General features: G+C 41.9%; 2 pseudogenes; one reads left to right on the forward strand and one right to left on the reverse strand.

The window, feature by feature from the left end:
• Positions 1–776: 776 nt before the first annotated feature.
• On the reverse strand, positions 777–24,123 carry LOC129495985 (L-lactate dehydrogenase B chain-like; annotated as a pseudogene).
• On the forward strand, positions 19,906–21,234 carry LOC129495933 (ragulator complex protein LAMTOR1-like; annotated as a pseudogene).
• Positions 24,124–24,185: the final 62 nt, after the last annotated feature.

The raw sequence follows: 24,185 nt of genomic DNA on the forward strand, positions 1-24,185 counted from the left end.
GCATCAGGGCAATGGCCTTCATGAGGAAGGTTCCAGTGAAGTTCTGAAAGATAAAAAAAATCTTTAATGTCCCTCTTTCCCCCAGGTCTGAGGTATTCCCTCCTCCAGTTCCAGGGTTTTCTCTTTCTACTGCCACAAAATTGTTGTCATCCCTGTAGATAAAAAATTTCATTTAAAAATGTTTAAAAAAAAGATTTGAGAGAGAGAGAACGAGCAGTGGGGAGGCATAGAGGGAGAGGGAGAAGCAGACTCCCTGCTGAGCAGAAAGCCTGATACAGGACTGGATTCCAGGACCCTGGGATCATGACCTAAGCCAAAGGTAGACATTTAACCAACTGAGCCACCTAGGCACCACAACATGTTTCTTTTTTTAATTAAGTAGGCTCTATGGCCTACATGGGGTCAAACTCATGATACCAAGAGTCATATGATCTACAATCTAAGACTTCTAGGTACCCCTAAAATCTTTCTAAAATCTACTCATAACTAGCCCTTCGCTCTGGAAGGGACTGGTATGGGTGATTCCATGGCACTTTCATAAAATTCAGTAAGAATTCGGTTTAAGGGGGGCGCCTGGGTGGCCCAGCAGTTGAGCATCTGCTTTCAGCCCAGGGCCTGATCCTGGAGACCCAGGATTGAGTCCTACGCCCGGCTCCTTGCATGTAGCCTGCTTCTCCCTCTGCCGGTGTGTCTGCCTCTCTCTGTGTCTCTCATGAATAAATAAAATATTTTTTAAAAACAATTTTTTTAAAAGATTTTGGTTTAAATTCCCTAAACCTCCTTCTATTCAGGCTGTCTTCCAGAGGATGTACTGCCATGGTGATAAATATACCAGCGGAATAAAGGATGCATCATGCCTAGGAATGGTCACAGCAGAATCCAGAACTTTTAAAATAGTGCTATATTACTTCCCACCCCTTGTGTCCTTATCATTACCAAGGAAAGAAATAGCCAAGATGGTGCTGCGAAGACTAGGGAGACCCCGAGGCCCTAAGGCCTCCTCCGGCCAAACAGTCCCCAGTGTTGCTGGAGGCTCTTTGTCTTGTGGAAAAAGGATGATGATAGACTAAACAAGCAATGCAAGTGAAGCATTTTTTTAAAGTGGGAGTACACTCCAGGGATGTGAGACATGTTCTCTCAAGGGCAAGCTGCATGCCCCCGGGTGTGGGTTTCTAGCTTTTCTTGATAGTTGCTAACTATGGGGTGGAATAGTTATTACTTGGAGAGGAGAGCTTTTCAAGAGCTGGGTTTTGTCCCTTGCCTTGGGCCTGCCTGTTTAACAGTCCAGCTTCTTGTAGCTTTGTCTTTGGGAGTGCTGCCAGCACAGGCCCTTGACTTTCCCAATAGCGGGCCAGGCCCCCCACCTTGGCTGGCCTCCAGGTGTTCTGTTAAAGTCTAATTAACTGCCAACTCTAACAAAAAGGCAATGATCCCTTTTTAGAAATAGCTTCATTGAGTGATGAAATCATCTTACACTCTGTGCAAGTCAATAGGTGAAGGAGGCCGAAGCATCCATCTTTTTGAGTTGAATTCTTGGAGACGCTTCCAAAACTTGAATACTACCATGGCTGTGGATGTTGAAGGTTTGTGGACTACCTTTACTGTCAGCTAATCGTTGAGTGGTTTTAGGGATAAAATGTGTGCTTTGTGTAGATCTCTCGGTCTGTCCCTATTGATACTATTGGCTAGGAATGCCTGGGGGCACTCACCTGCACGTGTACCACTTCTGGTGACTTTACATTTCCCCACCAGAGCCAATGTGGTGGTTCTTATTATGACCACAAGACACACCTTAGCAACAAGCATCAGGAAACGTTGAAAAAGCAAGGTTTATGACTTACAAGTCCTACAGGGATACGTTGCACAACTGGGACCACATAGCCAGGTTAGGATTGAGGGACAGTGCATGTATCTCGGGTTCTATCTTTATTGGGGTTGAGAGTGTCCTGTTTACTCTTTATTGGTGAATTTAAAACAAAAGAGTGGGAATTAAAGTGCAGGAAAGGAAAAGCATTCAAGGGATCAGTTATCTAGATTACCCAGGGCTTTCCAAAAGGGGAACATGATGGGTAGAGTGGCCTGGCTCTTTATCTGTGTAGCTAAGAATATGTTTATTTGAGATGGATATCTTTGAGGTGAGTGGCTCAGCAATCAAAAGTTTACTGTCAGGCACTTAAACTACAATGTGTACTATTGTCAGGCTACAAATGGTTCAGAAAGCTGAACACATGACCCAGATTAGTTTCAAAGGCCCCAACTGTGTGGCTGAGGTTGGTTGATCAGATTGAAACAGCAATACTGTAGCTTCAGAAAGTGTCAACAGTGGCAAAGTACCACTGGTGGCCCCCAAAAAGGATCAAAGTTCTGATGTCAGTTGGCCAGGAGCTTGCAGAGGCAGCACCCATGCAACCTGGGCTCTCTTACCTTGAAACATAAGCTTTTGGCAGGAATCACAAACCTAGCAGGCAGTGGTAGGCTCTGCATCAGAAAGTCTTATTTTCTGCCTCATATAGAATTTCTTTTTTATTACGGTAGTTAATTTTATTTGTTCAAGGCTCATATTGCAAGCATTAAACCAAGCATGGGCTTTGATTCTGTGAGCCCAGATTCACATATTTAGGAAGATAAAAGCAAACTGTGATCCATGTATATGGATGAAAAACTAAAGGCTCACAGTTAATCACATCATGGTTTTAAATTTCTACAGCCTAGAAGCCAGAAGTCACAGATCTTTTAGGTCTTTCTGGATGTCCCACAAGGTATCTGCACTTTTCTTGAGCTGGGCAACCTCATCATCCTTCAGCTTCTGATTGATCACACTGGTTAAGTCCCGAGCGTTCAGGATACATGGAAGACTCAGGAAGACTTCGTTCTCAATACCATACATGCCCTTCACCATTGTTGACACTGGATGAATCCTGGAGATTTTTCAACATGGATTCAATGAGATCAGCCACACTTAATCCAATAGCCCAGTTGGTATATCCTTTTAGCTTGATGACTTTATAGGCACTTTCAACCACCATCTTATGCACTTCCTTCCAATTTTCACTGTCGTTGTCTGTTCCCATTTCTGGATTCAGTTCCTGAAGAGAAACACCTGCCACATTCACTCCACTCCACACAGCCACACTTGAGTCACCATGTTCTCCCAAAATCCATCTATGGCAGCTGCTGGGATGAATGCCAAGTTTTTCAACCATAAGATAGCAAAATCTAGCAGAATCCAGATTACACCCACTTCCAATCACATGGTGCTTGGGTAGTCCACTTAGTTTCCAGGTAACATATGTAAGAATATCCCCTGGGTTGGAAACCACAATTATGATACAATCAGGACTGTACTTGACTATCTGAGGAATAATGAAGACATTAACATTCCTTTGCACCAGATTGAGGCAGCTCTCTCCCTCCTGCTGGTGGACTCCTGCAGTCACCACCACAATCTTAGAATTGGCAGTCACAGAGTAATCTTTATCTGCCACAATTTTAGGTGTCTGTTGAAATAAGCTCCCATGCTGTAGATCCACCATTTCTCCTTTATCTTTTAAAACATCCACAAGGGCAAGTTCATCAGCCACAGACTTTCCCAGAATGCTGATGGCACATGCCATACCAACTTGTCCAACACCCACTACAGTGATCTTATTGTTTGGGATTGCAGCCTCTTCTGCAACTGGTGCAATCAGTTTTTCCTTAAGAGTTGCCATTGTGCCCCGAGACCAGCGGCTGTAAGGGTTGCGCGAAGGAGACCAGGTTAGCTGAGCGCGTCTCCTCCGGCGCAGGATCCGCAAGGAGAGAGGAAGAGGCGGGTCATATAGTAGAAATTGATGCTATATGCTTGTAATTCCTGAACCATAAATTTGTGCTCAATATATGATGGTACAGGTTTTGCCACGATAGTAGTACAAAGTTTTCCATCAGTTTGATTCCTGTTGGTCTCATTAGAAAACCAATCTTTACCAAGGACATCTACATGAGTGACCTGGATGGTTCAGTTCCTACAATTCGTTTCCAGGGTTCATGGCCCCAAAGGGGTGTCATTAATGTGCCAGTCTGTTGTGTTTCTAAGTAGCAAACAGCCAGGCCATTGGCGATAGGGAAGAATCAAGAGAAGAATAGCCAAGGCACAGAGGTGTAAGAGCACCAGCTCTGGCGAAGGAGGTGGGGGGAAAGGGGGAGCAATCCCAAACAAACTAGGTTCAGCCACTTTCTGCTGATGAAATCCGAAGGCAGAGAGACAAGTGATGGTGAAACAAGAAAGTAGTTTATTTCAGTGAGGCCAAAACTAGGAAGACAGCGGCCTAGCATTTCAAAGACAGTTTCCCAAGTACTGAAAATACTTAGGTTTATACAAGGAAAATGTGGGATAAGGGTCAGTGGGTACATACAGGTGGGCAGTGCAGATCATCATTGTCATGGGTGGGGTCTTCCTGGCTCAGGGCAGCCCTTACTACTTGAGGGCGTAGTTGTGACACTTTGCCCACAAGTCTTTTGCCAGATTTAAGAGATAAGCTGGAAAGAACTTGATCAGTTAGAAAGGTTGAGGTCAGAGTGGAGGTAGTTGAAGTCCTCTTTCAAAACTACACCAGAGGATAGAGGCACCTGCGCTAAATAAACCCTGACCACTCTGCTTAAGGCTCAACCAAATTAGCTTCTAATATTTTTGGCCACTCAATTTCTAAATCTTCATTGTGGACATCATTTTTTTCTGCTTTAAGGATGCCTTGACTCAGCAGCTACAGCCATACTGCATTTTGGCTAAGGCTGCAGGGATTTCCGCCTTTTGTTATAATGACATCCTTTCCTCATCCCACTTTGGAGAATGAACAATCGAAGGAGCATTTGATTGACTTATTTAATCCTAACTCATTGCCCAGCCTCTAAGCATCTATTGACAATAGGGCAGAGAAGAACCCTTACCCCCTTCTTGCCCACTATTTGATCAAGAGCACTCAGTAGTGGATCCTGGGGAGTCCTCTTTTATCCTCTTTAATCTGGCCTGTGTAGACCTTCATTCTCCATTTACAAAAAGCATGTTTTTGTTACCATCACATCTTTGTCACCACATATGGTCAAGAAATGTGATCAGTCTAAGATTTTACCCTATGTGCAAGCTAACAAGTGAGCATGCCACAGTTTCGTAGGACACTTGATTGGATGGGTGGGCCACCAAATGTGAGGTGTCCCAATTGGGTGGAATCCAGTAGGGTGGACGGTGAAAGATTCACCCAAAGCAAAATAGGAGATAGAATTTTACCGAATACACTGTAAGGGAGCTGTAGGCAGAACAGCAAAGGAGACTGGGACAAGGCAACAGTGAGGGGCCACAGGTAGAGTGCAGAGTGAGGAGGTATGGGAACATGTGCAATTTCCCTTTTTTTGTTAATCTTAGGAACTGTGCCTGGTCAGGTAGGGCCTATGGCTATTTCAGCATGGATTACTTAACAAGCCGGTTTGCACTGCCTATTTGCATTCAGCTTGGTGGCCACTGTGGGCCCTTTTACCTTAAAGGTTTCCATTGCTCAGGCTTGTTGCCTAAAAGTGGCCTAAGTTTCATGGATAGTAGCAGAAGATGAGATGCCTGGTTCAGAGACAAAGGACTTTATTTCTCATGGCAGGGCAAAGAGCATGCTCTTGTCAATTTAATGTATTCCTAAGTCTCATGGGGGCAATGTAGAGAAGTCCTGAGGATACTGCACATATAATGATTTTACAACATAGCTAAGGAACTGTGAGCTTTGGGAAACCACACCTTTTATGATATGTTGCTCACGAATCTGCCCAATTTCTGCCCTGGAGGAAGACATTACCTTTATTAAACTGGACAGTAAACAAACCAGGTTTTCCAGAGCAGGTTTTCCAAATTGGTCCACTATACAAACATCCTTGAAAAGATACTCTGGAATAATATCTGTCAGTACTTCTGCATGTAAGATATATACAAATGTAATAAGCAATCCATGGAGAATTGTCTCCCAAGAGATAAAGATATAGAAACGTCCATATAATAGATAAATGTATTCTCTGATTCAGTCTTCTGAGAGGGACTAGGAGCAATTATACCCCAGTAATAATGAGTACACTTAGTCCTCAGATCTTGTCTCATAAATACCACTGTCTGCTCAAAAACACCAGAGATCCTTGGAGAAAATGGTAATTCCAGGACTGGCACCAGTGAAATACAAGAGAAGCCTAAAACGTTTTGTGGCAAAAAATAATGCAATGCTCGAGGAATGATAGAGATAGGTTGAAAGGACACAGATGCAAGCTTAAAGGTGCTCCCATGGGTCAAATCTAAGACAATTTAGCTTTAAAATAAATAAATGAGAGGGATACCTGGGTGGCTCAGTGGTTAAGCACCTGCCTTTGGCTCAGGGTGTGATCCTGCAGTCCCAGGATCAAGTCCCCCATTGGGCTTTCCACAAGAAGCCTGCTTCTCCCTCTGTCTCTCATGAATAAATAAATTTAAAAATCTTTTAAAAAATCTTTTAAAAAATAAATAATAGATTATAAACCATTTAATTATATTGAAATTCAGGAATCCATACTGATGATAATAAATGAAATAAGGGAAAGGGGAAAGCTGTTCTTTATAACAGAATGCCAAATAATACATGTAGATGGAATTATGGGTAAAAAAAGATCATTTGACAGACTTTACAGTTAACTGTTTCAGTGGAGGATAATCAATGAATGCTGAAACAACTGGGTAAAAATTTGATGGAGGAAAGAATAATTTACATGATCTTAAAGTAATTCTCCATAAACTTCCTATTAATTATAAAAAGAAATACAGTCACTTTTCAGTAGAGCCATCTACTGGACAGCATTATAACTAAGTGTTCAAAGGTAACATAACCAGTAATAGGACTGACCAACATTTTGTGCCTGATAATATGGACTGAGAAAGACATAACATCACTTTTATAGTGCTGCTTCTAAAGCTAAACCACAATTGGGACACCTGGGTGGCTCAACAGTTAAACATCTGCCTTCAGCCCAGGACGTGATCCTGGAGTCCTGGGATTGGGTCCCACATCGGGCTCCCTGCATGGAGCCTGCTTCTCTCTCCGCCTATGTCTCTGCCTGTCTGTCATGAATAAATAAAACCTTTTAAAAAAATTAAGGTACAACTGATGGGATTTCTACAAGATGATTGTTCTATATTCTTGTCATGAGAGACAGAATTAAGGAGCTGATCCAGCTTAAAGGAGATTAAAGATATGGCAACTAAATTGAGTCTGTGACTCTTGGACTTTGGACAGGGAAATATAAGATGTAAAGGCCATTTAGGGAACAGTTGATGAATATAGTCTGTAAAATAGATAGTAGTATTGTATCAGTATTAAAATCTTGATTTTAGGGCAGCCTAGGTGGCTCAGCGGTTTAGTGCCACCTTTGGCCCAGGGCCTGATCCTGGAGATCTGGGATCGAGTCCCACATTGGGCTCCCTGCAAGGAGCCTGCTTCTCCCTCTGCCTGTGTCTCTGCCTCTCTATCTCTCATGAATAAATAAAATCTTAAAAAAAAATTCCTGATTTTAATAAATATACTGTACTTATGTACTAGAAATGCCTTTTCTTTTTTTACGATTTTATTTATTCATGAAAGACAGAGAGAGAGAGAGAGAGAGAGAGAGAGAGAGAGAGAGAGAGGCAGAGACACAGGCAGAGGGAGAAGCAGGCTCCATGCAGGGAGCCCAATGTAGGACTTGATTCCAGAACTCCAGGAACACGATCACACCCTGAGCCAAAGGCAGATTCTCAACTGTTGAGCCACCCAGGCATCCCATAGAATGCCTTTTCATGTATATATCTGTCCTTATTTTTCTTCCTCCATTCCTTGCTTTCCTTTCTTTCCTGCCTTCTTCTATTAATCTATGTACACGCTATATATGTATGTCCCTATACATATGTGTGTACTGCCGTGCATATTTTTTCTTTCATATACCAAGAACGTACCCAAGAGTGGGAGGAGAAAGTAGAGCAGGGTAAATTATAAGAAACTGGAGAAGTGGGTAAAAGGTATACGGAAGTTTTGTGAAGTCTTCTTGCAGCTTCTAAGACTAAATATTTCCTATATGAAAAAAGAAAAACATTCCAATAGAAAAATGGACAAAGAGCAAGAGTTTTCAGAGAAATAAAAAAGGGTAATGATTAAACAGAGCCATAAATATATGAAAATAATCTTTTTAAAAAAGATTTTACTTTTTTTATTCCTGGGACAAGGGGAGAGCTCTCAGAGGCAGAGACATAGGCAGAGGCAGGAGAAGCAGACTCCATGCAGAAGCCCAATGCGGGACTCAACCCCGGAACTCCAGGATCATGTCTTAAGCCGAAGGCAGATGCTCAACCACTGAGCCACCCTCAACAGCATTCATAAGTAAAAAATTCAAATTAAAATATTATTTTCCACATCATTTTGACTAAGATGTAAAGCTGTGATGCTAATTCCAGTATGGAAAATAGCATTCTCACATAATGCTCACAGAAGGATGACTGGTACAAGCACTTTGAAATAAAATTTAGGGGGCACCTGGGTGGCTCAGGCCTAATCCAGGTACTGGGATCAAATCCCACGTCAGGCACCCCACTCAGCAAGGAGTCTGCCTCTCCTCCCTCCGCCTGCAGCTCCCCATTTATGCTCTGTCATCAAATCTTTAAAAAAAAAATAAAGAAGTAAAATTCAGTAATATTTTCCATAAATTAGTACATACCTACCCTTTGACCTGGAAGATCTCCTTCTAGAAATTTTATTTTCCTAAGACACACAGATTCTGAATTTTCACTTAGAATTGTTTGTTGTAGGAATAAAACTAAAAATAATCCAAATGCCTATCAGTAGAAACTAAAATCTTATGAAATATCTCTAATATGAATCCTATACTCTGGATAGTATATGGATCAAAATAGACAGCAGCAGTAGACTGTTAAATAAACAAATCAAGTTGCACATAATTATAGAGTGGGAAGTAACATTCTGATACTTCCCACCACATATGCCTCTTGATCTACAGAAAACTCCAATTCTCTAAAGCCTACAACCACCTGCTTCACAAACGTAACTATCTAATGGGTCAGGGATTGACCCTCTTAGAATCAACTTTATAGGCCAATGCATTGCCAGCCAAGGCTCCCTAGCTGTTCTCAGCCCCCCTCTGCCCATGCTCCCAGAAGCAGGTCGTTGCCCCCATTTATGCAGCAACAGTGTTAGCCACTAATCTCCGAAACCTGCAGGGTACTTACTAAAGTATACATTTTACACTTCTCATCTTTAGCCGAGATTATAAACTGTATTTTCTGACACAGCTTTATGAGAAGCACTAATGTTGGGGGCTTAGGGTGCTTGTTCAAATTAACAAAATCAGGGACGCCTTGGGTGGCTCAGCGGTTGGGTGTCTGCCTTCAGCTCAGGGATGATCCCCAGACTGGGGATCAAGTCCCACATCAGGCTTCCTGTAAGGAGCCTGCTTCTCCCTCTGCCTGTATCTCTGCCCCTCTCTGTGTCTCTCATGAATAAATAAAATCTTTAAAAAAAAAAAAAAGAACAAAATTGGTACCAGTTTGTGATATACCTAATAATGAGAGAGAGGGAGCAGAGACACAAGCAGAGGGAGAAGCAGGCTCCCCGCAGGAAGCCCAATGCAGGACTTAATCCTGGAACACTGGCATCACACCGTGAGCCAAAGACAGACACTCAACCACTGAGCCACCCAGGCGTCCCCGTAATGATCATTTTATGTTTTCTCTACTAAAAAGAAACCAGAAGAAATAGGTGTGCTGGTGTTATTTGGGTCACCTACCATTTATAATGTGACGCATTAAAAAAGACAAGTGTTTAGTTGTGTGAATGTATGTTTGTGTATGTTTTGCTAGTTATTGACTGGTATCACAGCAGCAGGCCTATCCTTCTCTAGTATTCTTTAGCGCTGGAGCTAGGACTGCAAACTACATTTCCCATATTCCCTTGATGCCTGTCTTCTGCATAGGTTTTGCCAACCTGGAAACATTGGCAACATTTTAGATTTGACTACAAAATTGGTCACGTAAGAAACTGTTGATGTGAGTCATGGAATCCTCCCGTAAAAACTGTTGATGTGAGTCATGGAATCCTCCTGTAATAAAGATGTTCTAGAGAACCACTAGGAAAATAGGAAACATTTAGAGTAAAATTTCTCTCCTCTACTTATTTTAATTTTATTAGGTTCTTTTCTTGGATTTAAATGTAACTCACTGAAACCCACGGTGTGAGTGGTTCTTCTCTCATATAAAATCTATTAGATTTTTGAGTAAAGGAAAGCTGAGGAGAAAAATGGGTGGAAAGCAGCATTTAATAGGTACCTACTAAGTGCTAGGTAATTAATATTCACTCTATAACTTACTGATCACAAAATAGTGATTATCACTTCCACTGCAAAACATGATCAAAGCTTAGAATAGTTAAAAACACACTGCTCAAAGGCCTGCAAACATCCAAATACTCTTTACAAAGAACAAGGCTGGAGAATCACATTACTTGATTTCAAGACCTATAAAAAAACAATAGTAATCAAGATAATGTGGTGTAAATGGTTTCAGAATTGACACACCCATCAAGAACAGAGTCGAGTCCAGAAACAGGTCCACACTTTACACCACTTGTTTTCTGACCAAACACAAAGATAATCCAATGGCAGGAGGGAAAATTATACATTATGTACTGTTTTGTAACTGATTTTTTTCTGAACATGGCGTTCCTGAAATTCATCAATTTTACTATGCTGATCAAATGTTTGATTCTTTTATTGCTGAGCAGTATATCCTTTGTAAAAGTAGATAACATGTATACACTTACCCAGTCTCCTCTTTTTTTTTTTATTCAGTCTCCCTTTGATAGATATTTGCGTTGTTTACAATTTGGAGCTGTTAGGAAAAAGTAGTTAAAAACATTCTGGCAATAGAAGAGAGGAGAGGAGAGGAGAGGGGAGGGGAGGGGAGGGGAGGGGAGGGGAGGGGAGGGGAGAGGAGAGGAGAGGAGAGGAGAGGAGAGGAGAGGAGAGGAGAGGAGAGGAGAGGAGAGGAGAGGAGAGGAGAGGAGAAAAGAGATTGACAAGAGTTTGCAAGCTGGGAAAAGGGATTTCCTTCCTGTTTGTAACCTGTATCAGCTTTTCTCTAGAAGCAAAATGCAGCTCTGGCTCCAACCTCCACCTTGTCTTGGTGACTTCACTGCCAGCAGCTCTGTCCCACCTGAGAAGTACCACCATTAGCTACCTGTGAGCCCCAGATAGGTAATTCCCTTTATAGGCACACCTAGAGATACTGCAGGTTTGGTTCCAGACCACTGCCATAAAGTGAATATTGCCATAAAATGAGTTAAGAGAGTTTTTTTGTTTCCCCATGCACATAATATTTTTACACTACAATGTAGTCTAAATGCACATTATGTCTAAAAAGGAAACATTGTACATATCTTCAAAGTATTTTATTGCAAAAAATAAAGTACCTTATTGCTAAATTGCTAAATAACAGGAACCATCATCTGCAGTTTCAGTGGGTTGCAATTTTTCTGCTGGTGGAGGGTCTTACCTGGATGTTGGTGGTTGCTGACTGATCTGGGTGGTGGCCTGCTAAAGGTTCCCGTGGCTGTAGCAATTTCTTAAAATAAGACAATGAATTTATCTTAAAGTTGTCATGTTTTATTGTGCACATTTAAATCTCACCATTAATACTGAGCCTAAATATATGCTGGCTTTATGTCAAGATTTTTGAAATAAAAAAGAAAATGGACAGCTCTTAGGATATAGAATATATTAAATAATTAGAGAATCTACAGGATGGTAAATTCTATCTATAAAACATTTACACATTCAGTGGTACAAAAACAAACTAGAGGGACTAGAAGACATTTAAAACTTTGGGTTGCAATGAGAAAAAAAACTAATCAGGACTAAAGGGAGAGAGGTACTTGGTTGCTGACAAGAATCTCCCCTTGATTTCAGACTTCAAATTAAGGAGTCAGCATACAAAACCCACCAAATTGTACAAAATCCCCATTATTCAGAAGAAACAGTAGCAACATGATAGATGGAGGAACTAGCCTGCGCCAGTTAGGGTTGTGGGGGCTGGCCAGGCTGCACTGAGGAAGGATGGCTGGGCTGGAAGTTGGAAATCCAGTTGGAGGCTGCAGCTCAAGGTCAGGACCTACAATAGAGTGAAATGGCAGGCTGGAAACAGTCTATAGAGGCAGAGTGGTTACTGCATTTTTTAAAAGTCCTTATTTTCCAAACAGGGTCCTAGGATGCTTTCCTCAAACAGGGAATACAACAATAAAGTTTGGTGGATGAGCAAAGAAGGCAGTTTCTTAAGATGTGATTTATTCCTGGTGAAGATTGCTAAAATGACAACAAAAGATTTGGACTATTACATAAATTTAGTTGCCCTGTTCATGCTCTCCTCTCTCTCAAATGAATAATTTTTTTAAATAAAGCACAAGCAGAATAGATTTAGCTTAATTCTTAAGGGCTCTAGGATTTTTAGAATGGTCCATGAGCATTGGCTTCAACCTAAAGTCACCTTGTGTGTTAGCTTCCAACAAGAGAGTCAGCCTAGACTCTGAAGCTTTGAAGCCAGGCATTGACTTCTTTCTAGCCACGAAGGTCCCAGATGGCATCTTCTTCCAATAAAAGGCTATGTCATTGTATTATACAGATGAGGGTTTCTGTGATTTGTCCTGCATAACTGACAACACTGACCTGTAGGCAGGCAGGCTAAAGATTTTTGCTCATGAGACTTGTGCAGCTTAAGTGACCTTAGGAGCCTGATTATTTGACACTAGCTGGCCTCCAGGTCAGAACTGGCCCTTCTGGTCTGGATGCCAAAAGGTATAAATTTTGCCTTGCATCCCCTCCTGCTCCAGTCTAGGCTGGCCCCCCAGAATGGAATCCAGGAGGGGAAATGAAAACACCTAGCCCAGACCCCTTGGATATGTAAAGACATGATGATGCAGCTAACTCCAAACTGCAAGAACAAGGCTGGAGAATCACATTACTTGATTTCAAGACCTATAAAAAAACAATAGTAATCAAGATAATGTGGTGTAAATGGTTTCAGAATTGACACACCCATCAAGAACAGAGTCGAGTCCAGAAACAGGTCCACACTTTACACCACTTGTTTTCTGGTGTAAACATAGGCAAACAAATGTTTAACTTCAGACCCCAACATTTGCCCTATACATGCAACACTTACGGAGATGGTTAGTTGGAAGTCTCCCTGAGGGCAGGACTCCAGCCTGGCTGTCTCCACAGGGCTTCCCCAAGTAATGAGATTGGATGTTGTAAGTATCAGCTTTGATGTAACATTGTCTTATTCTCCTTTACTGCTTACTATTATTGCCCTCATCTATGCACAGATTTCTCTTTTCTTCTGTTTCTATTAGATTTTTTTAATATCAATAAAGTGGTGTTTTCCCCTTTGAAACTGAGTACAGCTGCTTTGAATCATTTCTTCACAACACTCATTCACATTGAAAATCTCATTTAGTGCAACCACCTTGGTTAATTATCTTGCAGCAGCTTCTACGTCAGAACTTGTTGCTGCTTCACCTTGCACTCTGATGTTATGAAGATGGCTTCTTTCCTTAAACTTCATGACCCAACCTCTGCTAGCTTCAGACTTTGCTTCACCTATCTCAGCCTTCATAGAATTTGAAGAGTTGGGACTCTCCTCTGGATTAAATTTTGGCTTAAAGGAATGTTGTGGTTGGTTTGATCTTCTATCCAGACCATTAACCTTTCTCTGTAACAGCAATATGACTTTCACTTTCTTACATGCGTGTGTTCACTGGAGTAGCACTTTTAATTTCCATCAATAACTTTTCCCTTGCATTCACAACTTGGCTGTTTGGAATAATGTGGGGAACCAGCTGCGGGGCTTATCTGAGAACTGAATCTCGTAGTCCTCAGCATGCTGGGGATACATGAGGTTCTGAGTCCCACACTGACTCTTTTTTTATATATATATAAACTTATTTTTTATTGGTGTTCAATTTGCCAACATATAGAACAACACCCAGTGCTCATCCCATCAAGTGCTCCCCTCAGTGCCTGTCACCCACTCACCCCCACCCCCCGCCCACCTCCCTTTCTACCACCCCTTGTTCATTTCCCAGTTAGGAGTCTCTCATGTTGTCTCCCTTTCTAATATTTCCCACTCATTTTTTCTCCTATCCACTTGATTCCCTTTCACTATTTTTTATATTCCCCAAATGAATGAGACCATATAATGTTTGTCCTTCTCCGACTGACTTATTCACTCAGCATAATACCCTCGGTGTCCATCGAAAGATGAATGGATAAAGAAGATGTGGTATATGTATACCATGGAATATTACTCAGCTATTACCCACACTGACTCTTGATCACATTGTTCTCCAAATACAGCTCCTCTGTTCCCCCCTCCTCGAGTCAATCACCTATTCTTTTACCCTCAGAGGTAAACATTTTTCTCTGCTTCCCAAAGTTAATCATTCCTATAGCCAATCTGCTAGCTCTCTTAATAAAAGCGGGAGGAGACAATGCCTCGAAGTGAGTCTGAATCCAAGTCTCGGTCCCCTTTCCCTCAAATTAAAATTCAGTGAAACTCCAAATCTTTCTTCACATCATTGCCTCCAAGTATCCTGGCTCCAAGGCAGGACAAGTGTAACTTTTGGCTTATCTCAGCTTTCTCCATGCCTTCCTTCCTAAGCTTAATCATTTCTAGCTTCTGATTTAAAATAGGAACACGTGACTCTTCCTTTCACTTGACCACTCAGAGGCCGTTGTAGGGTTATTAGGCTAAATTCAATATTGTTGTGTCTCAGGGAATAGGGAGGCCTGAGGAGAGAGAAAGAGATGGCAGGATGGCTGGTGAGTGGAGCAGTCAGAACACACCCATTTATCCACTGAGTTTGCTCTCTTATGTGGGTGCAGTTTGTGGTACCCAAACAATGACATCAAACATCACTGACATTACAGATCACAGTAATAATGAAAAAGTTGTAAATACTGCAAAAATTATCAAAATGTGACACAGAGACATGAAGTGAGCAAATGTTGTTGGAAAAAATGGCGCCAAAAGACTTGCTTAATGCATGGTTGCCATAAACCTTCAATTTGTAAAAAGCACAGTATCTGCAAAGTGCAATAAAGGGAAATGCAACAAAACAAAGTATGCCTGTATAAAGTAAATCCACTTAGTCTAAATATTAGTATATTTTCATGACTAGATCTTGAAACATTTATATATACTGAGAATTTTTAGACACATAAGAATTACTCAACAATGGTTCCCTTTAAAGAGTGGAACTGATAAAGCTGGAGGAAAGAGGAACTTTTATTTTTCATTTTTTTCCTTCTGAATTTTGTTTTATATCAGCTACAAACTATTTTATTCCTACCATAAGTTTTGTTATGCTATCTGTAACCTATTTCACAATAGCACAATAGAATATATGCTTAGTTGCTTACCAACTTCAGTGATGACTACTTAGGACTGAATCAAAAACCTATACTCCAGATATGATTACTACCAGTCTTTTAGCTATTTTTACTCTAATCAATACCAGAGATTTTACTGATTAACCTAGCAGATTTTAGGTGTAGGTTTTTGTTGTTCTACTGAATGAGGAATAATTAGAAGATTTTTTGAACTTCTGACAAACTCATGGTCAAAAATTGGTATCTCATTTTAGTATGTGAGTCTGGTATCTTTTCATATGATTTTTGTCTTTTTTTTTTTTCACTTTTAGCTATTTATAGAAAAACTTTTTTGAATAAATGCCTTTTTGTTGTATTATCAGGACAAAACCAACCAAATAAGCAAAAAAAGTCTATGTATAGTAGAATTCCGCTTTTTTGGTGAAGAAAAAAATCTAGATATTGATACAGATAGGTAGATAGGTAAACACATTTATATTTGTACCAGGACCTTGAGCTAAACATTTAAAAGTCTGACCTCATCATTTTCTTTCTCCAAGATCTCTAGTACACATAAAGCAACTAACGAGCCCCACATTCCTTAAATGCTTTGACTAAAATGTCTTATGGCATCAGATATTTGACTCCAGCATCAGATATTTGACTCCAATTATTTGATGATAATTTAAGTAACCATTTTGAATGAATGCTATGAAGAACCAATTCCATATTCCCACTTTAGGTTCTATTCTATACCAATAACTCTATCATTCAGGACTCAGTCAGGGATGCAGAATCACTATCAGTGTTTTAGGATATGTGATCCACATTAAAAACTAGACCTTACGTAACTGGAGAAGTTGAAAGTAAAGGTCCAAAAGGGGGTCTTGCTGAATCAGAGAAGGGTTTGCCAACCAACCAACCTGAAAAGCCACCTACCCACATCCAACTTCTTAAGTAAGAACTGGAAAGGCAGCTGTTGCCTCTGTGTTCTTACCTCATGTATGCGTCCATACTCAAGTTTCCAGTGATAGACCTGGGTCTACTCTTGATCATCTTGGACAAGTTTTAGGAAGAAGACTTATAAATGGAACAGAGGGAAAAAACTCACCCGGCACCTCTGCATCTGTTCATCGTACACAACTACAAAAAGAATTCCAAAAACTAATTCACTTCTGCCTTCCAAACTAAGTACATGTTTTTTTCTTTTGTCAAAGTCTGCATTAGAGTCACATAGTTAAACTTAGTTTGAGAACTCAGTTTCTAAGTTGACACAGCACAACTCATCACAGGAACCACGAACCACTACTATTACTACTATTTTGCTCTATTATTATTATTATATTATCACTACTACTACTAATTTGCTAATTTCACCTACCCTATGAAAAACAGATGTGAAATTCAGAATATGGTTTTTAATGTAATCAATCAGAGACCTATCTACATGCTAATCTTATGAAGTCTGAATAATTAAAGCAGGCTACTAGGAATCCTAATTACATAAGTCTCTGGGTTCTTTGGGAAAGGGAGGTGTATTAGAAAGACCATAAATACCTAGGCCCTAAATTCAAACCCTGATAATGCTTCTTTCTAGCCATGCACTCTTGGGCAAGTTAAAATTTTTCCTTGATCTTTAGCTTCCTCATCTACCAAACAGACTTAACTATAATTATTCTGAAGGTTACTATGAAGGCTAAATCAAGTAACATACTGACACAAATCTACCTTGTCCCCACCATTAAATGATAAAGTGCACTTTAAGACTGTCACTAGAATTGTTATACAGCAGATAAAATCTGCACTATCAGGGAAGTAGGCATGAGGAGAGAGCTGGTTTAGAAGGAATAAGGTATTCTGAGAAGGGATCTTATAGTCTAGTCAAGGGTAACAGTTCATAGTGGTAGGGATCCCTGGGTGGCTCAGCGGTTTAGTGCCTGCCTTCAGCCCAGGATGTGGTCCTGGAGTCCCGGGATGGAGTCCCACATCAGGCTCCCTGCATGGAGCCTGCTTCTCCCTCTGCCTGTGTCTCTGCCCCTGCCCCTGCACCTCTCATGAATAAAAGAAATTAAAAAAACAAACAAAAACAAAAACAAAAAACAGTTCATAGTGGTCTGTGAGAAACTGATCTTGTTACTCAAATGTTCTCTGGCCCAATCCCAGGACAATTAACTTATTTATTCATTCAACAAGTATTTAGTGAATAATTACTAAGGATATTACAATCGCTGTCACTGTACAGGGGATATGAATAAGAAATACACAATTTGTACATCTAAAATTTAACGTAGGAAGGATTCAAGATGGTGGTGTAGGAAGACTCTGAACTCATCTCTTCCCACAGACACACAGAATCTACACCTACATACAGAGTCATTCCTCCTGAAAAACAACTGAAGGCTGATGAAACAGCTCTGCACAACAAAGGGTAGGGAGCCACACAGAGAAGAGACAGACACAGGAATGACCAAAACCCCAACCTGGTGCTATGAACTGTGAGGCAGGACAGGGGCCTGGGGTGTGGGTGGTGGGATGTCATTGAATGGCCTGTGCACAGATTTACCTAATGTGGGACACAGCAAAAAATACCATAGTGGTTTAAAGGGCAATTAGACTATTAGTCTAATTGATGAGCCCTCCAATGTACACCAAACAGTTGGGAAACTTTTAGAACTCTGAGGCTGGAGCTGCTGGCGAGCACCATTATCTATGTTGCCCCTCCATTCTGATAGTGCAGATGGATGCTCCAGCCAGGCTGCCAGCTCAGTGAACCCTGGGCCATTAGCCCATACAAGCTTTAGCTGTTTCACAAAAGTGGCTCCCCAATTATGCCTACCCTGGCTCCAACCTTTCCACCAAAGCTGCCCTGGCATAGCATACTAGGACACCCCTGGTTTCTGTCCACTACAGCTCCAACTGATTAAGGCTGCCCAAGCACAAAGCACCTCAGGACACCCCAAACCCCAAGCATGCTTCAGCTTCAGCCATTCCCCAGAGTGCCCCCTGCATGGAGTGCCATACTTGTTCCAATTCCAGCTGTCCTGCAAGGGCAGCCATCATGCAAAGCACCTTGGGATCTGCTGGCTCATGCCCACTTTAGCTCCAGCTGTCTCACCAGGGTGGACTCTGTGGAGTGCTCTAGAACCAACTAGCCTGAGCTCACCACAGTTTCAACCAGCCAGTCAAAGCCAAAAGGCACATGTAGTCTACACAGTGTACATTCCCACACAAACCTACTCCTTCAAGACTGGCAGAGGTATGTTTCACCTAACCCACAAAAACAAACACAAAGTCAGACAAAATGAAGAGATAGAAGAATATACTCAAAATGAAAGGACAAAACTTCAGAAAAAGAACTAAATGTAATAGAGATAAGTAATCTACCTGATAAAGAATTCAAAGTAATATTCATAAAGATGCCCACCACATGAGAGAAGACAATGAATCCAGTGAGAACTTCAATAAAGAGATAGAAAATATAAAAGAAACAGAGCTGAGGAATACAACTGAAATGAAAAATTAATCATTAATTGAAGAAGACATAACAATTTTCTAGACAAACAAAAGTTAAAGGAGTCCACCAGCATTAAACTGGTCTTAAAGAAAGAAATTTTCATAAGAAAATTATGAAATAAAAACATATAACTAGTAAAAGCAAACGTATAATAAAGGTTTGATCATTAATAAAAAGTGATTACTTTTTATATAAAAGATTTTATATAAAAGATTGATCACTTATAAAACTACTATGAAAGCTGAAAGACAAAAGTAAAACCTATTATATAAAAAATTAGTAAAGGAATTCATAAAGAAATATAAAATATGATATATATAAAACATGGAGGAGCAAAGTATAAATGTAGTGCTTTTACAATGTGTTCAAACTTTAACCATCAGCTTAATACAGACTGTTACATACTTAGGATTTTATACATTAACCTCATGGTAACAAACTGAGAACCTATGATAGATATATAAAAAAATAAAAAAGGAATCCATGCGTAACACTAAAGTCGTCTATCACAAGGGAAGAAAGAAGAAAAAAGGAGCAGAGAACTACAAAAAACAATTAACAAAATGGCAGTAAGTACATGCTTGCCAATTAATTACTTTAAATGTAAATGGTCTAATGTTGCAATCAAAAGACATAAAGTGACTGAATGCCTTAAAAAATAAAAAAGACCTACCTATATGCTGCCTACAAGAGACTCATTTCAGACTTAAAAACACACAGATTGAAAGTGATAGAAAAAGATATTGCATGCAAATGGAAGTGGAAAAAACAAAAGCAAGGTAGCAGTACTTACACCAGACAAAATAGACATTAAAACAAGGGCAGCTGTGAGGCTCTGAGAAGGAAGGGCTAGGTGGGGAGGCGGTGGCTGCTTGTTGGATGCAGCCACAGGTCAAGAGACCGAAGGGCTCCTAAAGGACGCCCACTGGCCCTCCTGGCCTGGCCTGGGTGCCTAACCCGAACCCAGCCATGGAGTGCTGCTACAAGCAGCAAAGAATGAGGACTTGGACCAGGCCCAGGACCAAGATGAGCAGAAGCTACTGCTGGACCCTAGAAGCTCCTCTGCCAAAGCCCTCAAAGGAGTTGACTACCACAGCCTACTTTCCACTCACACAGATGAGCAGGGCCTGCTCTCCTCCTCTTTGCTAAGATAGCCCCCAACATTGTTGACACATCTGCTGTGGACTCCCAGAGCATGGAGCAGCATGAGTACATGGACTAAGCAAGGAAGGCAGCACAGCACCCACTTGGCTATGCTGAGCAGCAGTCTGCCCCACCGGAAGAAGCTGCTGCCGCCACATCTCTCACCAGCCAGCCCCACCAAATGGCGGCCAGCAAGCCCATCCCCTTCTCCGACTTGCAGCAGGTCTCCAAGACAGCTGTTTATGCCTACAATGCACTTTCTCAGATCCAAGTGGATGCAAAAAAGGAGCTGGTTGTACAGTTTGAGGCTCCTTGAAGAGAAAGATCCTTGAACAGGTCCTCTTCTCGCTTTATCCTACCTCCATCCTGCCTCCCCCAACCCTCAGCCTCTCTGGCTCACACAGAACCCTGACCTGCTACTTAATCACAGATAAGAGTGTGGAAGAGGACAAGGCTGAAAGCCTGAGCAAGTAAGGATGGAACAAGGGAGGGTAGAAGCATTTGGGACTGGTATTCAAAGCCCTGGCCAGGGATGGGTGGGATCAAAAGGTCAGGGCCTAGAAGGTCTTCACTGTCACTGGAAAAGTAGAGGTTCGACCGTGAGGGTGATCCCTAGGGGGCCTATGGGTCCCCTTCCCACCTTCTCTTGGCCTCACTCCTGTCTTCCTCTCCCTGACTTGGTGCTCACATGCACCTCACTAGGATTTGTTACTACAATATTGGCTATATTTCCTATGCTGTACATTACATCCCCATGACTTATTTTATAACTGGAATTTTATACCTCTTTTATCCACTTTACCTATTTTGCCCACCTCCTAATAACCTCCCCACTTTGTTAACCAAGTTTTTTTCATCTAGGAGTCTATTTCTCTTTTTTGTTTATGGATTTGTTGCGTATTTCTTCATTGATGATTTGCTATTCTCATTTGTTTCCCCTTTTCTCTCTCGATATTTATTTATTTATCTCATATTTATTTGTACTTTTTTTCGCTTACCGCATTCTGCTTTTTAGTATGATCATTTTATCCACTCAGTCAACATGTTGAGGCGGCTTAGAAGTGAGGGTGGCATGAATCTAAGTTTGAAGGTGAGAAGTAACTTTCTTGTAAGGTTTACTTATTTGAGAGAGAGCACGTGTGTGAGCACATGATGGGGGGGGGGGCGGGTAAGCAGAGGGAGAGAGAATCTCAGACGCCCTGCTAAGTGCAAAGCCCGACAGAGGGCTCAGTCCCAGGACCCATGAGATCATGACCTGAGCCGAAACCAAAAGTCAGATGGTCAAAGGCCTGAGCAGCCCAGGCACCCCTGAAAATGACAAGTAATTTTTAAAATGTCATCTCATTTAATCCTTTCGACATTTTAAAGACTTATTATCATGCCCTTTTTCAGATGGGGAATCAGTTAAGAAATGTATGTTAGATTATTCGCTCAAAGCCAGACAACTCCAAAAAGATGGAACTGAAACTCGAGACCAGATCTTCTGACATCATCTCCTGCATTCTTTCCATTATTCTACATTAACTTCTTGCAGGATTGGCAAGTAAGAGGTGTTCCTGCTGAATCCTCTTGTTTTTCGTTTTTTAAGATTTTATTTACTTATTCTTGAGAGAGAGAGACAGAGAGACAGAGAGAGGCAGAGACACAGGCAGAGGGAGAAGCAGGCTCCATACAGGGAGCCAGACATGGGATTCAATCCCAGGACTCCAGGATCACACCCTGGGCGGAAGGCAGGTGCTAAACTGCTGAGCCACCTGGGCTGCCCTGCCTCTTGTTTTCTTTGTAACCCCGGTAGGTTCTGGTTTGATTATTTAATCAGAATTTGAATGCCTTAATAGGAACTGCACTTTCAGCCCTCCAAGGTACCCCACCACTCCCTGTGGTCTAATTCCGGGTTGTCTCCCATATTTAAGTGTCCTTCTTGCCCTTTAAGGCTCTTGAATTTTTTATCTGAAATCGTTCCTTAGAACTCTGTTTTGGAATCCTACTTCAAAAGTCAGGAAGGCTGCTGAAGTCACAGTGCATCCACTCGTCTTACTGTAAGAATTAAACCAACAAATAAAAACTGTGAATTTTCCGTTACCAAAAAGAAGAAACCTCTACCCCTCTTTCCTTTTCTCAGAGGACTTTTCTTGAGCAAATTTGTACTTAATAAATCCTTCCTTTGTCTCTTTCAAAAAAAATTTTTTTTAAAGATTTTATTTACCTATTTGAGGGAGAGAGCAAGAGCACAAGGAGAAAAAGCAGAGGGAGAGGGACAAGCAGACTCCCTGCTCAGCCTGGAGCCTGAGGCGGCCTGACCCTGTTGTGCCCAAGATTGCGAATCAGAGAAACCACCAAGGAGCCGACACCGATGCAAACACACGAGGGTTTATTTACAAGCTCGAGCTTGGGTCCAAATGTACCCGACATAGCGGAGCAGGGACTTGGACCCGAGGTGGGTTTCAGCTTAGTTTTACGGGCTGGTCTAGGGGACCTCCAGAAGGGGTGGAGGGATTTCTCAAGTTCTTTCTTTCTTTTTTTTTTTTTAAATAATAAATTTATTTTTTATTGGTGTTCAATTTGCCAACATACAGAACACCCAGTGCTCATCCCGTCAAGTGCCCCCCTCTGTGCCCGTCACCCATTCACCCCCACCTCCCGCCCTCCTCCCCTTCTGCCACCCCCCCTAGTTCGTTTCCCAGAGTTAGGAGTCTTTATGTTCTGTCTCCCTTTCTGATATTTCCTACCCATTTCTTCTCCCTTCCCTTCTATTCCCTTTCACTATTATTTATATTCCCCAAATGAATGAGAACATGTAATGTTTGTCCTTCTCCCATTGACTCATTTCACTCAGCATAATACCCTCCAGTTCCATCCACGTTGTCGAAGCAAATGGTGGGTATTCATCGTTTCTAATGGCTGAGGAATATTCCATTGTATACATAGACCACAGCTTCTTTATCCATTCATCTTTCGATGGACACCGAGGCTCCTTCCACAGTTTGGCTATTGTGGACATGGCTGCTAGAAACATCGGGGTGCAGGTGTCCCGGCGTTTCATTGCATTTGAATCTTTGGGGTAAATCCCCAGCAGGGCAATTGCTGGGTCGTAGGGCAGGTCTATTTTTAACTCTTTGAGGAACCTCCACACAGTTTTCCAGAGTGGCTGCACCATTTCTCAAGTTCTGTTTACATTCTGATATGGGGCTTTCAAGGGCATTGAGCTCTGTTCTTATTCTAATATGGGGCTTTCTAGGACGTTAAGCTGTAAGCTGTTTTTTTTTCCTGTAGCTGAAGTAAGGTAAAGTTCAGCTCTTATTCACAGGGGCCTGGGATGGCTGTACTTGTGCTAACACTGAACTCAGAGTGGAATGGCCTTAATATTCTCGGCCTCCACAGACCCCACCAACCTGAGCTCAAGGCCCGGCCAGATATCAAGAGTTGGAGGATTTAAAGGACCGAGCCACCTAGGTACCCCTCCTTTGTCTCTTCCGTATATACATACAATTTTCTAAAAGCCCAAAAGCCTCTTGTGAGGTCCAAGTCTCTGAAATGTAAATATCAAGGAAGATAGTGCCCCGTCTCCCCTCACCCGTAGGAGTTACCGCCTCAGCGCCTTGCTCCAAGCTTTTAAGTACCTGCTTGTCAGAGTTTTACTTTTCTTTTGGATCACGGCAATTCACTAACAAAGTGGGTGGCCACGACAGGGGTGACTTACCGAAGAACGAATACAGCAAACTCTTACACGAGAACGCGCATCGCACGCGTGGTACCTGCCCGGCTGCTCGGTTCTCGGCAGTCGCAGTAGCGGCAACGCCTGGCACGCCCCTCCGACTTGGGTCTCAGGATTACTGAGTAACAGAACTTATTTCCCACCCCCCCACACCCAGGTTTGTAGCGATTTTCTAAGATGTCAGGAGGTTTTATGTTTAATTTCTCCTCGCCAATATCAACTGAGTGACCTCGACGACGCCCACTCCCGACGGTAAAGGAGGAGGGCAAGCGGCTCTTCGCTCACCTCAGAGCTGGCGGCGCGGACCCGGGCGAGGTAAAGATGGCGGGCTGGCCGCCCGAACCACGACTCCCAGCATGCCCCGCGCTCCCAGCGCGC

The sequence above is a fragment of the Nyctereutes procyonoides genome, unplaced genomic scaffold (genome assembly GCF_905146905.1).
Source record: "Nyctereutes procyonoides isolate TBG_1078 unplaced genomic scaffold, NYPRO_anot_genome, whole genome shotgun sequence".
NCBI classification, from domain to species: domain Eukaryota; kingdom Metazoa; phylum Chordata; class Mammalia; order Carnivora; family Canidae; genus Nyctereutes; species Nyctereutes procyonoides.